This window comes from Crinia signifera, chromosome 9 (assembly GCF_055691185.1).
Source record: "Crinia signifera chromosome 9, ASM5569118v1, whole genome shotgun sequence".
Taxonomy (NCBI): Eukaryota; Metazoa; Chordata; class Amphibia; order Anura; family Myobatrachidae; genus Crinia; species Crinia signifera.
The window spans coordinates 143549927-143564844 of NC_139225.1; the positions used below are offsets into that span (position 1 = coordinate 143549927).

General features: G+C 46.0%; 1 long non-coding RNA gene across 1 annotated transcript; it reads left to right on the top strand.

The window, feature by feature from the left end:
- The first annotated feature begins 573 nt into the window (after positions 1–573).
- On the top strand, positions 574–8714 carry LOC146036212 (uncharacterized). The gene is made up of 3 exons (XR_014460789.1): positions 574–878; positions 3441–3486; positions 7401–8714. It is a non-coding gene; the product is annotated as an uncharacterized LOC146036212 (long non-coding RNA).
- Positions 8715–14918: the final 6204 nt, after the last annotated feature.

A 14918-nucleotide genomic window follows, 5' to 3' on the forward strand; every position in this document is an offset into this window, starting at 1 on the left:
CCCGAGTCCCTCAAAGTCTTGGGGCCCCTCAACTGGTCGGGCCCGGTACGATTATCCCCTTTGACCCCCCCTGTCGTCTGCCCTGTCCGCAGGTCCCGTCTCTTCTTCTTTCCTCTGTGCCTTTGTCCTTCTCATCGCATCACTCCTAGAACACAGCCGCCTCCTTCCTTCACTTCTTACTACAATCCCCACAGGACCAGGCATCCCACATCCTTGGGGCTTCGTCTGGATGCCCTGGGTCCTAGCGTCCTGCATATGCTGGCTCCATGCGGTCACCATTGACAGGCAAGGATAAGGGGGTACTGTAAAGTTCTCAGTGGGGTTCACAGGAGTGGGATACCATGTCAGTGGGGCTCCACACTATCACTGCTGCTTCCAAGGTAGCCACTCCTGAACTACATCTGAACCCATGTAGGCCCATGTAGCGTTAGAAAACATGTTTTTCTTACTACAATATGCAACTGCAGCAAGCTGTAACAACATGTTTGCTAAACAAAAATATATAAATGATTAACTACATAAATAAGCTTGTGAAATATGATGGAAATAAACAGCAGATTGCACAGAACCATTGCCTCATTATAATGTGGTTTGGAGAAAGGAGAAGTTAGGTGTCAGTGTAATATAGATGAGAACAGATTAAATATACTTCCTCAATAAGAGAATTATATATAAGTGTAGTATCGTATGCAGGCTGACACAACAGCCACTTTCCATACATCAGATCTGCAGAGGACAGTCCGGGTATCAGATCTGCAGAGGACAGTCCGGGTATCAGATCTGCAGAGGACAGTCCGGGTATCAGATCAGCAGAGGACAGTCCGGGAATCAGATCTGCAGAGGACAGTCCGGGTATCAGATCTGCAGAGGACAGTCCGGTAAGACTCCAATATCTCAGCACCATTAGAGCTATTTCATCAAGCTCAATACCAGGAACACTGGTTTCTGCAAGTTTGAGCAACAAGGGTGTGGATTTGCTCACAGACATTGAGGGTGATTCAACATGGCTTGATAAGCAGTAGGTGACCACCTCAGCCCTTTAATTCTGGACACATTAATTACACAGGTTGATGTGGCTGTTGAAAACTGAAATGGAAGTCCTGAAGTCAGCCAGCCACAGAACCTGTGTGATTAATATGTGTCCGGAATTAAAGGGATAAGGTGCTAACCCTAGTAAGCAGTGTAAATATGCTGCTTACCGAACAGTTAAACCCCCCCACCTGCGCCAAAAGAATCCCCGCAACTGCATACAAATGGATATATTCACTGACACATCCATTCGGATGTGGCCATACGAGAGAAAAATCCTTTGATGGTTGCCAACCATCAGAGGATTTTTCACCCACTCACGGATAAACGGATAAAAGTGAATCAGGACCAAAGATGGCCGAACAGTGGGCAGACGCTGATGTCATATGATGTCAGCCACCCGCCTGCGTTTGTATGGGGACACCCATCATTTTTCTGGACGCACCCACCATTTTTGTGGGAACGCCCCGGAAACGCTGGGCATCCCCATGCGCCAGTCCCCAATCCACCCAGTGGGTTGTCATAGGTGGTTCCATGCTTGTTGCCATGGGTTCCATGCTTGTTGCCAGGGGGATTACATGCTTGCAGCCAAGGGAGGTTACATGCTCTTTGCATAGGGGGTTCCAAGCTTGTTGCCAGAGATTCCATGTTCATTGTCAGGGGGGAATACTTGCTTGCTGCCATAGGTGGTTAAATTCTCATTGCCAGGGGGGAATACATGTTTGCTGCCATAGGGGGTTAAATGCTCATTGCCAGGGGGGAATACATGCTTGCTGCCATAGGGGGTTAGATGCTCATTGCCAGGGGGGAATACACGCTTGCTGCCATAGGGGGTTAATTACTCATAGCCATGGGGGAATACACGCTTGCTTCCATATGGGGTTAAATGCTCGTTGCCCAGGGGGAGATAAATCTGATTTGGGGGGGGGGGGGGGTGCACAGAGTCAGGGGGAGCGGCTTCATGGAGGTGCAGAGTCTCTGACACCAGTAGAGATCCAGCGACCCTCCAAAGCAGCAGAGGAGACAGCCGATAGAGGTACAGGAGAACTTCTTGCACGTCTTCTCTGTGGCAACGGCCTTTTTGTAGAGGCGCAGGGTCTCTGTAATGCCATCAGAGACTCTACGCCTCAGTGACACCTTTCCCCCTGCAGCCGCACCCCCCATACGTTAACGGTGATAAAAAATGTAATCTGCGTTAAAGTGCTGGCGCTTTAACGCGTCATTAATGTGTTATTGTGCCCAGCACCAATTTAGGTCTTTTGCTTGTGTTAACCAATTGTTAATGTCCACCTTTTGATGTTGACCTTTTGACAAACTAGATATTGTCTGTCAGCCATCCGGATAACGAACAATGCGCCCATTCATTCTTGAGGAGACTAACACTACAGTATCTTCAGATGGCCACTTGGCTACTTAATTTTTTGGGGTCAATTGGTAAAGAATATGACCCTTAATAATGTAATGTCTCAGAATGTTTGCATTATACCAATGCTTTGTATATAATGTAAAGTATCAAGAGTAATGTATTATATTATCAGTCTATAAATATAGTTGTGTACAATATAAGTAGGTAGCTTTCTGATGACGTAACACATACTACACATTCCAGTACAGTATGTCCCCATCCCCTGGCTCCATGAGCTGCATGTTATACACTAAGGGGTACATTTATTAAAGCTTCTAAACATGCCCCTAGCAACCAATCAGATTCCGTCTATCATTTCTCTATTGCTACCTGGAATATTATAGACAGAATCTAATTGGTTGCTATGGGCAACATCATCTGGCATTTGAATAGGGCAGCCAATCAGCGGCCACCCTCTACATTTCAATATGAAGTTTGAAATCTCCTGTCTACCGCCGACCTCTCTCTATGTCTGTCAGCAGTTGCGGCGCAGCGGAAAATGCCGGTGCCGGGACATGGCATCATTGTTAATCCTGCCTGCACATGGAACGATAGGATCAGCAGGCTCAATGATTGACCCACGGGCACCTGCATCGGGTCAACATCAAGCCCACACACACTAAGTTTTTAAACAATTGCTAGTTTTGGTTGGAAAGGGCATTATTGTTTTAAAAAATGTTAATGTGTGTGGGCACCAAACATTGACAAAACGGGGACGTGGCCTTGCAACCGTGTATCATTCCCGTAAAGCCACACCCCTTTTCCTGAGGCCACACCCCTTTCGGGAACACATGCGGCAGGGCCAGGCTGGCATACTGGGTCCCAAGATGATGTTGGGAAGTATGCAGCATGGTTTTACCCAAGTGCAAGTTGCTTTTCTTTTGCTTTGATCCCAGCTCAGAATCAGTCAAGATCTGTTCCACTATACATGATTGGTCACTGACGTGCAGCAAAAAGAATGCTCACTGTATGTCCCTTCTCTTTCTTATTTTTGTTTTGTTCACAGGCACACATTGTCATAGTGTCATATGATACAGGACACTGAACAAAAGGTATGATCCTCCGATGAGTGCCTTAAATGTATATAATTCTATAATTCTATACTATAATAGTAATATGTATGTAACTTCCTAATTCCAGAACATGATTGAGGGGGGGGGGCTGACAGAACCACCCAATTTTTGGAAGCCACCCTACCATTCAGGAATGTTAGGGAAGTATGCCTTAAGGTTAGAAATTAGTTATTGGTGGCAGTATAGGGGGGGCAGTATGTTGAAGTTTTGCCTAGGGTGCTGAGTAGCCTTACACCGGCCCTGCTGCCTGTAAATTGTGTGTAAGAAATTACTACTGCTGAAGGCGATAGACCAACGCGGTGGGTGTCACAGTAATGTCATTTTTTTCATTTGACTACCATCGATTATTCACATATTAATTGGATAGTCATTGCAATTACATTTTATAGACAAATCCATCCTGGAGAAGCCCGGAGAGGAAACTTTCAGCAGTGCACAGAGGGGGTGGGGCAAGAGCATGAAGTCATCAAGTCCCGCCCAGCTAAAATGTCATGAGTTTCACATTTTTATCCCCGCCCCCTCTGTGTACACTGGTGAATGAAGGTACTTAACTGGCATGATAGAAAGATGTTTGGGGGGGCAGGGGGGGGGTCATGCGGGAGGCTTGCCCACCCTCCCGGGATTGGAAACACCAGTCCTGAGATTGAAATCCCAGTAATTTTAGGGCCAAATCTCAGGATTCTGATGATCCTGAGATTGGCACCCTAGTTTTCCATAATCAAAAGTATCAAAAATATGCACAAAATCAGGAGTAATATTAAAATCGATTGTTTAACTAATCCCCTGAAATATTGTGGCTGGCAAATTTACATTTCCACAGCAGCTGCTCTGCTATACAGAGCCTGTGTATACCAGTGGTTAGCTTCAATGCAGACACTGGGGGAGGCTACAAGTATAAAGAGGGATAGGAAGGCCATCTAAGATTGGCAGATGCTGAAAGATTGCGCGCATCAAATGCAATGAGGTCAAATAAAGCCCAATCTGGAATGGTTGCATTTGAGGGGACCTCACCAAGAAAATTGTTACTAGATCTTATGTTTAAAAACATGAAGAGCCCAAATTGCATAGGGAAACACTTTCAGAGCATTAAAATGTCATCTATGTATCTCTCATGGAATGTAATGTATGATGAAAATTGATCATGTTTAAAATCCATTTGGCCTGCCATAAACTCATAGGAAGCAGGTTAGTAGCACTTAGGTGGCTGGTGTGAAGGCACCTTCACAGCAGCCACCTACCTGCTACTAACCTGCCGATTTGCCGAATTGGACCCAGACCAGCTGTCACGGAGTGCTATTTCCACCTATAAAACACCGCATTTATGGAAACCCACTGCCATTTGATGGACTTTGCTGATACGCAATCCTATAACGGAACAACCCTTATTTGGACTACCTCTGCGGTAACTATTTATACCTCCACAATAACAAGGAGACTTTATTTTCTGGATACTATTAGGCGGCATAATAGGAATGGATCCTTCTCTGTAGGCAGTTAATTTAATATAGGTGCTGGCTCTTATGTTGTTTTAACATTGTTGTAATTTGTTTGTGTACCATTCAATACTATTAAATTTCAATATTTTATTATTACTAGCGCTACTATTTTTTCTGTATTTTTCAGGAGCCAGGGTTGCCTACTTTCTGTTTACCCTTTCTGAGAGAGGGCATCCATTTCCTTGAGGCATGGGGGTAGGGCTGCTGGAGGGATGGGTAAGGGGTGGGATGGAGGCAGAGGTGAAGATGGAGGTGACCTTGTGGCCACACCCCTCACCATTCAATACCAGTATTTCAGGCATTGCACAATGGGGGGTGGGCTACAATCATGCGATACATATCATTTGGTCCCACAGAACCCCTGCCGATGGGGGCCACACGGTAGACATCCAGCATTCCAGGAGGCTTGTCCCCCTTTCTGGGGGGTTCAGGTGGGGGATACGATTTCTGGGACCCTCCCTGCCATTCTGAGAGGGTAAGCAACCCTGCCGGGAGCTGTGTGGGAAATGGCGAGCTATCCAGCTCTGGTGTCGGTCATTTTGACAGGCTTTTCACTAGTATTATATTGTACAGCTAAAGTTGCATACATAGGCGTGCGCAGCCCATTTTCTTAGGGGGTGCACCATTGGAGGGGCATGTCCATCACAGCCTAATGGGCGTGTCCATCAATGCAAACTAAATAGAAGGTGACTTATTTATGTATATGCAATTCAGAATGAATCATCTCCGCCCCACACATATTAGAAACAGGGACAGTGTGCAAAAAGGGACGCGCTGCAAAAATTTCCACTGTAATGCCCATTACACATAATGCCCTTTACACATAATGCCACACACTAATGCCCATAACATATAATGCCCATTCCACATAATGCCACACACCATAATGCCCATTGCACATTATGCCAGGGCTTGACAAATTTTTATAAAATATTAACAAAAATTTACACTGTAATGCCTCACACTGTGATGCCCATTACACATTGCGCCTCACACCGTGATGCCCATTACACATTACATAGAAACATAGAATTTGACGGCAGATATAAGAACCACTTGGCCCATCTAGTCTGCCCCTTTTTTTTAAACATGTTACCTTAAACCATATTTGATCCTTATTTTTTTGTAAGGATATCAATATGCTTATCCCAAGCATGCTTACATTGCTCTACTGTATTTGTGTCTACCACCTCTGATGGTAGGCATTACGCCTAACACAATGATGCCCATTACACATTATGCCGAACACTGTGATGTCCATTCCATATTATGCCACACACTGATGCCCATTACACATTGTGCCACACACTGTGATGCCCACTACACATTGCACCTCACACCGTGATGCCCATTACACATTGCACCTCACACCGTGATGCCCATTACACATTACGCCTCATACTGTGATGCCCATTACACACTATGCCACACACATAATGCCTCCAGTAATGACCATTACACATAATTCCCCCAGTAGGGCCCCTTACAGATTTCACATATTAGTGCAGGAGAGGAGAGAAGAGGGAAGAAGAGCGCTCACCGTCCCAGCCCTGTGTGGTGTGCGCTCAGCTCCTGTGTGGCTGAGCACCTCATACCAGCACTGACGGACATTTGATATATGGACCTGGCTCATGAGTCAGAGTTTGCGGTCTAGCAGCCAATTGCTAGCTTTGGCTGGCGATCCTTGAGCTCTGACAGGCTGGCAGACAGGTGCCATATTTCAAATGTTCGTCAGTGCCAGTGTGAGCAGCTCAGCGCAGGCACCAGACAGGGCCATGGCGATGGACGGCGGAGAGTAGCCAAATGCTGCTCCCTCCCAGGACCCAGCATTCTAGGCTGTATCAGGCACCTCCGTGTAGTTTTATTACTATTAAACAACCCCTCCTTGTGGATCTGTTATTAAAATTTTGCACCCCCCCCTCCTTTCCGTAGATAACTTAGTTCTTCTGTTATATTATATGTATTATATGTTCTAATATTTCTGTGCCCCCCTCCCCTTTACTTACTATACCTGTTGTGCTGGCTTGGAATTGCTGCTCCCGAAAGCACTGTCACTCATGAAGCTCCTCACTGCTCAGATCCCTCGTGTCTGAGCAGTGACTTCTGGCCCGCCCCCTCATTCAGCAACAGGCAGCGTCGCGATTGGCTGCCAGTTGCTATTGCCGACTGAGGGGAGGAACAACCCCGCCCAGCACCCGCACGTCTGTCATCCCCCTGTAGTTCCACCTGTGGTGGCCGGCGCAGCACTGGTCAGCAGCCAGACCACCCGAGCCGCATATCACTGCTGCTGCCAGGAGGTGTCTGCAATCAGTTGTACAACCTTATCTGCCTGGCTGCTATGATATCTCATCTGAAATGGTTCCAGCTGTGACATAACTTCTCAATTGTTTTCCCCAGGTCCCACCAACAGCAAGTATGTCTCCAGCATCAGCATTTCTTCTGGTACTCGGGGTCCTCTCCATCAGCCACATGTCTGAGTGTGCAAACAGTTATTGGGATGATTTCAAGACAAAGCACATTACTAGCAAAGCCGTACACAGCTTTGACTGTTCCACAGATATGAACTATTCCCAGCGTTTTGATGCTCAAGGGAGGCCAAGGCCTGTGAATACCGTCATTTATTCTAATGCAGGACCAGTCGGAGCGATCTGCAGAGCGATACCTGATAATACTAATGCTTTAAGTAAAACAGAATTTGATCTCACCACATGTAGAAAGCAAAAGAATGGAAATGCCTATAATACTTACCATGAACCTAGGTCTAAAATCTGTGTGACCTGCTTTCAGGGAAAACCTGGACACTTTGTTCAAATTGGAAGCTGCTAAAAGTTGCAGCTTCCCTAATTCTCCTCTGTGCATAAAACACATGTGGGCATACAGTAAGCCTTCCTCTCTATGCCACAAAGTGCTAGATCTGCTTTTGTATTTCACTAAAGAAGGGATACTGTATCTTTATAATACTTTACATACAGTAGAGACAAACTCTTTCTCTATATCACAATTATACTTAATGATCATTGATTAATTCAGCCGCATACTAAGAAATGTTATATGTCTTAGCTTTAATGTCACATGTATTGCGTGCATAGATTCCAGATCTGGGTTTGTCAGTGAGGTACAGGACAGGGTTGCCTACCCTCCCTGAATGGCCCCGGAAAGAGGGGCAACCCTCCCGCAAAGCCGCCCGGCTCCCACGATCCCCCCCCCCCCCGGCACCCGCGACCCCCCTCGGTGGGGGGAGCCGCGGGTCAAATGACGCGAATTGCGCCGTTTTAGCCCCGCCCACCGTGTACAATGCATTAAAAATGGCATTGCACATTGGGGGGCATGGCTAAAGCGGCACGATCACGACGTACACGCCCCCAAACAAATAGCCACTAGTGTTGCTCCTAGGGTTACCACCTCATCCCTTTAATTCCTGACACATTAATTACACAGGTTCTGTGGCTGGCTGACTTCAAGACTCAATTTCAACTGTTTTTTTTTAAACAGCCTGTTTGGTCCAGATGGGCTAGTACCCTATGGGCTACCATTGTTTTTGAAAAGGAATCCTAAGGATCCCTCCTTGGTGCCTCAGGCTTGTGCTAACAGTAATGCGATAACCTGTTCTGGCGATGGTACTGTACATCCTAGAGAATACTGATTCCCTATTACCATGAATTGCAACAATTTGGAATATTTTTGCTTATAGTCTGAAAATAATAATAAATACCCCCCCCCCCCGGAAGGCTCACAATTTAGTGCCATGATCACATCATTGTGGTGGGGTTAGGATGACGTGATTCACTGCAACTCATCCAACATGTTTTCCCACATCAGCGGGAGAGTGGCCAACAATCCAGGACCCCTCAGACATTTTGGGACAATCTCGACTTGTTGGCAAATTTAGTGCTGTAGTGGGCAACCCAGAGGTTGGGTGGGTCACATTAAATCACTTCATCCTAGCCCCACCATGATACGATCAGGGCACTACCCTCCTCCCATGCTGGACAGGGTTTCACCCTGTTTTTTTTTTTTTTTTTAAAGATATTTTATTGGGTTTTCAATACAGAATAAAGAAACAAATGTCAAACAGATGACCGATGAAAAATAAGCGGAACATGGCAGGATCATGATACAGATACAGTGTATACAACAGTCCTATTCGACAGTGTCATATACAAATAACTTTACTTTAAGTCAATAGAAATAATATAGTGGAGATCCTAGACAATATAATTATATCCAATACAGAGAGGAATAGAAATAAAATAAAATAAGACTAAACTTGAAAATAAAGGAGCTGTATGGGGGGAAGACAGACGGACAAGGGAGGGGGGGGGGGGGGCAAACACAAGGAAGACAGTATAGGGGAGTATAAAATGAAAAAATCAAGGGCAGAACGTCTGGTATTACTGGAGTAAAGTAAGAATGGTACGTATCATGATTGATCTGTCAGGAATTTCAATTACCAGTCGCTATCCGACGCAGCAGGCTCCAGGAGGTATTTTCAAACAGTCTCATAATGTGATCTTGAGACTGGGTATCAAGGGTATTAATAAAGTACTCCCATTTTTTATAGAATTTCTCTACACCTGTCTCAACATCAGGAATCGTAGAGCGTCTGTCACAATATAAGATTTGGATCAATTTCTGTTTGACTTCTATAAGTGAGGGAGCAGACCGGGTAGTCCAATGTATAAGGATGGTTTTCTTGGCAACTGTGACTATCGTGGCCAGTAGTCGAATTTTATATTGTTTATTCTGTTTGTCGGGGCCTAATGTAGGGTACACACCAGGACGACCACCGTCGTTCACGACCGATAGACGACCATGGAACGATTTCCCTTGGACTTCCCGGGAGCTCCCAGGCAGTCCCCAGCAAACGATTAGCAAAAATTGTGTTTTTTTGCGGAACGATCTAGATCCGATCCCGATGCGCCCGCGATGGTCGTTAAGACGGTCGGATCGCTGGTTTTTGTTTTTTTTGCAAGAACACATGCGACCGTCGTCAGATGGGCCTTTGAAATTTGAATGACGGGGCTGGACTAGCAGAGGGGGGAGGACTAGCAGAGGGGGATAGGAATAGCAGCAGCCATTTTAAACCAGTGTATTTCTGCTTTGTTACTAGTGAGGCTTGGTTTATACCTGCTGGACATAGCTATTTACACATTACTTTGTTTTGCCTGCCATTACAAAGTGTCTTTTAACCCTGCACTATGGAGAATGCAGTGATGGGTAGTCACCAGCAACAGTACCTGCTCTATTATGCAGTTTTGAAGCTCAGGCGTCAGAGAGCCCAGCGCAGGAGAGAAAGATCATGCTGGACAAAGCAGTGGCTACTTCAGCGTCAGACTCGTTCGCACATGCCACTGCTCAGGGACATCAGGGAGAATAACCCAGACGATTTTCGTAACTTCTTGAGGATGGATGATGCCACATTCCAGGAATTGCTGCGTCTGGTGACTCCCCACATCGAGAAGCAGGATACCAAGTATCGCATGGCTATCCCTGCTGAGGAACGGCTGGTGGTGACCCTGAGGTTTCTGGCGACAGGACGGTCTCTTGCTGACCTAAAGTTTGGATCCCTCATCTCCCCGCAAGCTTTGGGCCTCATCATCCCGGAGACCTGCAAAGCCATTGTGAAGGTGCTGCAGTACCAGTATTGCAAGGTAAGATGAAATATACACTGTACACTTTATTGTGCAAACAAAATATTTTTATTTATAATTTAGGCCTAGGACAGAAACAGGTTTTTTAGGCCTTTCATGGTTAAAACATGTAAAATAGTAAATAGATTGTGTCAACACAAATATATTATAATACCATATATAAAAGATATTGTACAAAAACACACACTATATATAAAGATTTAAGTATGTATGACCCAGTTTAAACTTTCCCACTAAGTACGGGCTACTGTGTGGCAGAGGATGTCTGCCGCAGATAAGTAAAGGCTGCGGCCCACATAGCGCATGGCGCAGATGCAATGGTCCCGGCCCCATTGATGTGCGCCATACGCCATGTGAGCAGTGGCCATCACATACCTGCAGCTGAGACCATGTCTGCCGCACAGTACCCCATACTATTTGCAAAGACAAAAGGGTAATAAATGGAGTTTGCTCTCCAGATTGAGGAGAATCCTGTTCTCCCTCTGGTAATGCAGGTACAGGTAGCAGCATATAAAAAGAAAAAAAAGACACTCTGGTAACTTCTGAAACAGGCCCTTACAACAGTAGGGATAAGGTACTGTGTGGCAGAGGATGTCTGCTGCAGATATGTAAAGGCTGCGGCCCACATGGCGCATGGCGCAGATGCAATGGTCCCGGCCCCATTGATGTGCGCCATACGCCATGTGAGCAGTGGCCATCACATACCTGCAGCTGAGACCATGTCTGCCGCACAGTACCCCATACTATTGGCAAAGACAAAAGGGCAATAAATGGAGTTTGCTATCCAGATTGAGGAGAATTCTGTTCTCCCTCTGGTAATGCAGGTACAGGTAGCAGCATATAAATAAACAAAAAAAACACACTCTGGTAACTTCTGGAACATGCCCTTACAACAGTAGGGATAGGTACTGTGCGGCAGAGGATGTCTGCTGCAGATATGTAAAGGCTGCGGCTCACATGGCGCATGGCGCAGATGCAATGGTCCCGGCCCCATTGATGTGCGCCATACGCCATGTGAGCAGTGGCCATCACATACCTGCAGCTGAGACCATGTCTGCCGCACAGTACCCCATACTATTGGCAAAGACAAAAGGGCAATAAATGGAGTTTGCTATCCAGATTGAGGAGAATCCTGTTCTCCCTCTGGTAATGCAGGTACAGGTAGCAGCATATAAATAAACAAAAATACACACTGTGGCCCTTGTGTGGCAGAGGATGTCTGCTGCAGATATGTAAAGGCTGCGGCCCACATGGCGCATGGCGCAGATGCAATGGTCCCGGCCCCATTGATGTGCGCCATACGCCATGTGAGCAGTGGCCATCACATACCTGCAGCTGAGACCATGTCGATGGTAAATGATAAAGTAGCCTATTTTTTAAGACAGATCCTCAAAAACAGGACACTCTGGATCTTCTATCAGTAAAGAACTGTAGAATTGACGGTACTTGGGGGGTTGAGAAGGCTGTGTAGGTGTTGACTGGGTATGTGTTGGAATTGTGCTCGACTGGCCTGCTACGGTGGCAGGCGGAGTAGGCACTGGTGATTCTAATGACAGTGGTGTGTCTGGTGCACTACCAATGCCAACTATTTTAGTGCCACTGTTGAGATACCCTAAACTGCCATTATACACCAACTCCATGCATAACTTTTCAAAAGTAAGTTGCTGGTCAGGAGCCATGTTGCGAACACACTCTGCCACATAAGTGAAGTAGTTGTCATGTTTGTCCGGGTTTCTTTGCAGGACTTGATGTGCCCGCATCATAAATTCTTCATGTGCCGCTGCTTCTCCTTTTTTTCCTTTGCCACGCATTTTTTTGGCACGGGGGAGTGGTGGAGTGGGTTCCAGGGTGGGTGGCGGAGTGCGTGCCGGAGTAGGAACTTCGTTCGATGTGCATGCATTCTCAGATAGGACAGATAGGTCTGGGGTTGCAGGTGGGTAGTCACCAAGCTGTAAAAAAATTGAACATGTTTACTAATCAATTCTATTTACTTCTAATTTCAGTTCCCTACCAGCGTGAATGAATGGAAAGTCATCGCAGAGGAGTTTGAACAGCGATGGAACTTCCCAAATTGCGGTGGAGCCATTGATGGCAAACATGTCCGCATAGCCCAGCCTATCAATAGTGGTTCCTACTATTTTAATTACAAGGGCTATTTTAGCATTGTACTAATGGCTGTTGTTAATGCGAACTATGAGTTTATCTTCCTGGATGTAGGAAGGAATGGCCGTGCATCGTATGGTGGCACTTTCAAGGACACAAAGTTCTACGAAAGGCTCATAGCGAACACCCTTCACTTGCCGTCTGTCCAGGAAACTAAACAGGGGCTTAACTTTGTTTTTGTGGCTGACGAGGCTTTTGGCCTGCACGAGCATGTCATGAAGCCATATGCGCAAAGGGGGTTGAACCATGACAAAAGGATCTTTAACTACAGGCTATCCAGGGCACGGCGTGTTGTGGAAAATGCTTTTGGCATCCTGGCAAGCCGGTTTCGCATTTTCCACACTGCCATTAACCTGAGGGTGGACAAAATTGACTGGGTTGTCACGGCGTGCTGTGTCCTGCACAATTTGCTCCGCAGAAAAGCCACACAGCAAAGGGCTACAGGCACAGCACTCCAAGAAGACCAAGAACTGCCAGAGGAGGTAGTGCAGATATCCTCCTTGCAAACCCCAACACAACGCTACACAGGGAGTGCACGAGCCAAACAGGTGAGGGAAGAGTACATGGCCTACTTTAATGGGGAGGGCGCTGTGGATTGGCAGGAGGAATCAATTAGATAGCCAAAAAAATAGACTCACCGATGCAGACTGCGAATTCTCCTCCTCCTCCTGCGCCGTGACTTCTTGGTTTTCATGTTCTACCATAAGGACTACTCCTGTCCTCATCGACTCCTGGCTGAGGGTGAATGTCAACCGGTCATAGTACCAGAGCGATGTTTGATACATCTCGTCGACTCCAGCACCAGACTTCTTTGCAGCCTCCATCTTCTTGTGTTCCTTTAAGAACACCGTGCGCATATTCTGGATGCGTTTCCTCACCCATTCAACATTGGCCTCTGGATGAAATGGAAGACTGTAGCGTGCCAACTCCTCCAAGGCTTGGTTTCTTTTCATTTTGTTTGAATACTCCTTGGATTTTGTTCTCCACAGGCATTCGTGTGTACGATATTTTTCAATAAACCCTTCCAAAAACTCTTGTTCCTTTGCGTTGGACATTGGGACTGTAAAAAGATAAAACCATTTTAGTTGTTATAGTTATACCCATGTTTTGTTTCATATTTAAATTTTTATAGTTATAGTTATACCCATGTTTTGTTTCATATTTAAATTTTTATAGTTACACCAGTTACCTAGTTCTTATGTTTTAAGTATTTAAAATGTTAATAAACTTTTATGAAAACCACTATACATTTTATTGTGCAGATTGCTATTCACACACACAGGTGAATGGGGCCTAGCAGAGAGGAGTGCATGGAATACTGCAATGGTGGACAATGGTTTATGTATATATATCTATATATACACAAACACACACACACAGGTGAATGGGGCCTAGCAGAGAGGAGTGCATGGAATACTGCAATGGTGGACAATGGTTTATGTATATATATCTATATATACACAAACACACACACACAGGTGAATGGGGCCTAGCAGAGAGGAGTGCATGGAATACTGCAATGGTGGACAATGGTTTATGTATATATATCTATATATACACAAACACACACACACACACACACAGGTGAATGGGGCCTAGCAGAGAGGAGTGCTTGGAATACTGCAATGGTGGACACTGGTTATATGTATACACACACACATGGGGCCCACCCAAAAAAAACAGTGACATGGTCGGGTGCACGGTTGCCAAACCAGTGCTTTATACACACTATATACATTGGTGGCAACAGTGGGCATGCATAGAAGAGCATTGGGAGTGCAAACATACCAGGTTGTTGTTCTGGGAGATGAGACAAGAAGGAGAGTCCAACTGCTGCGCCAGCGCTGTTTGCTATGTGGAAAAACATGGCGCCGGGGGAGTGTTTAGGAAATGCCACTCAAATAGGCTGGATCAAACGACGGACGCACCGACGGACGGACGACGGAGGCGGCAAAAAACACTCACGATCTGCATACGATTGACGGTCGGTCGGCCTGGGATTGACGGATCCTACCTGCAGCACGTAGGACCAAAGATGCGACCAAACGAGCGGCGTGAACGCGCATTGGATCGGAATCGGATCAAATAAATGGCAAAAACA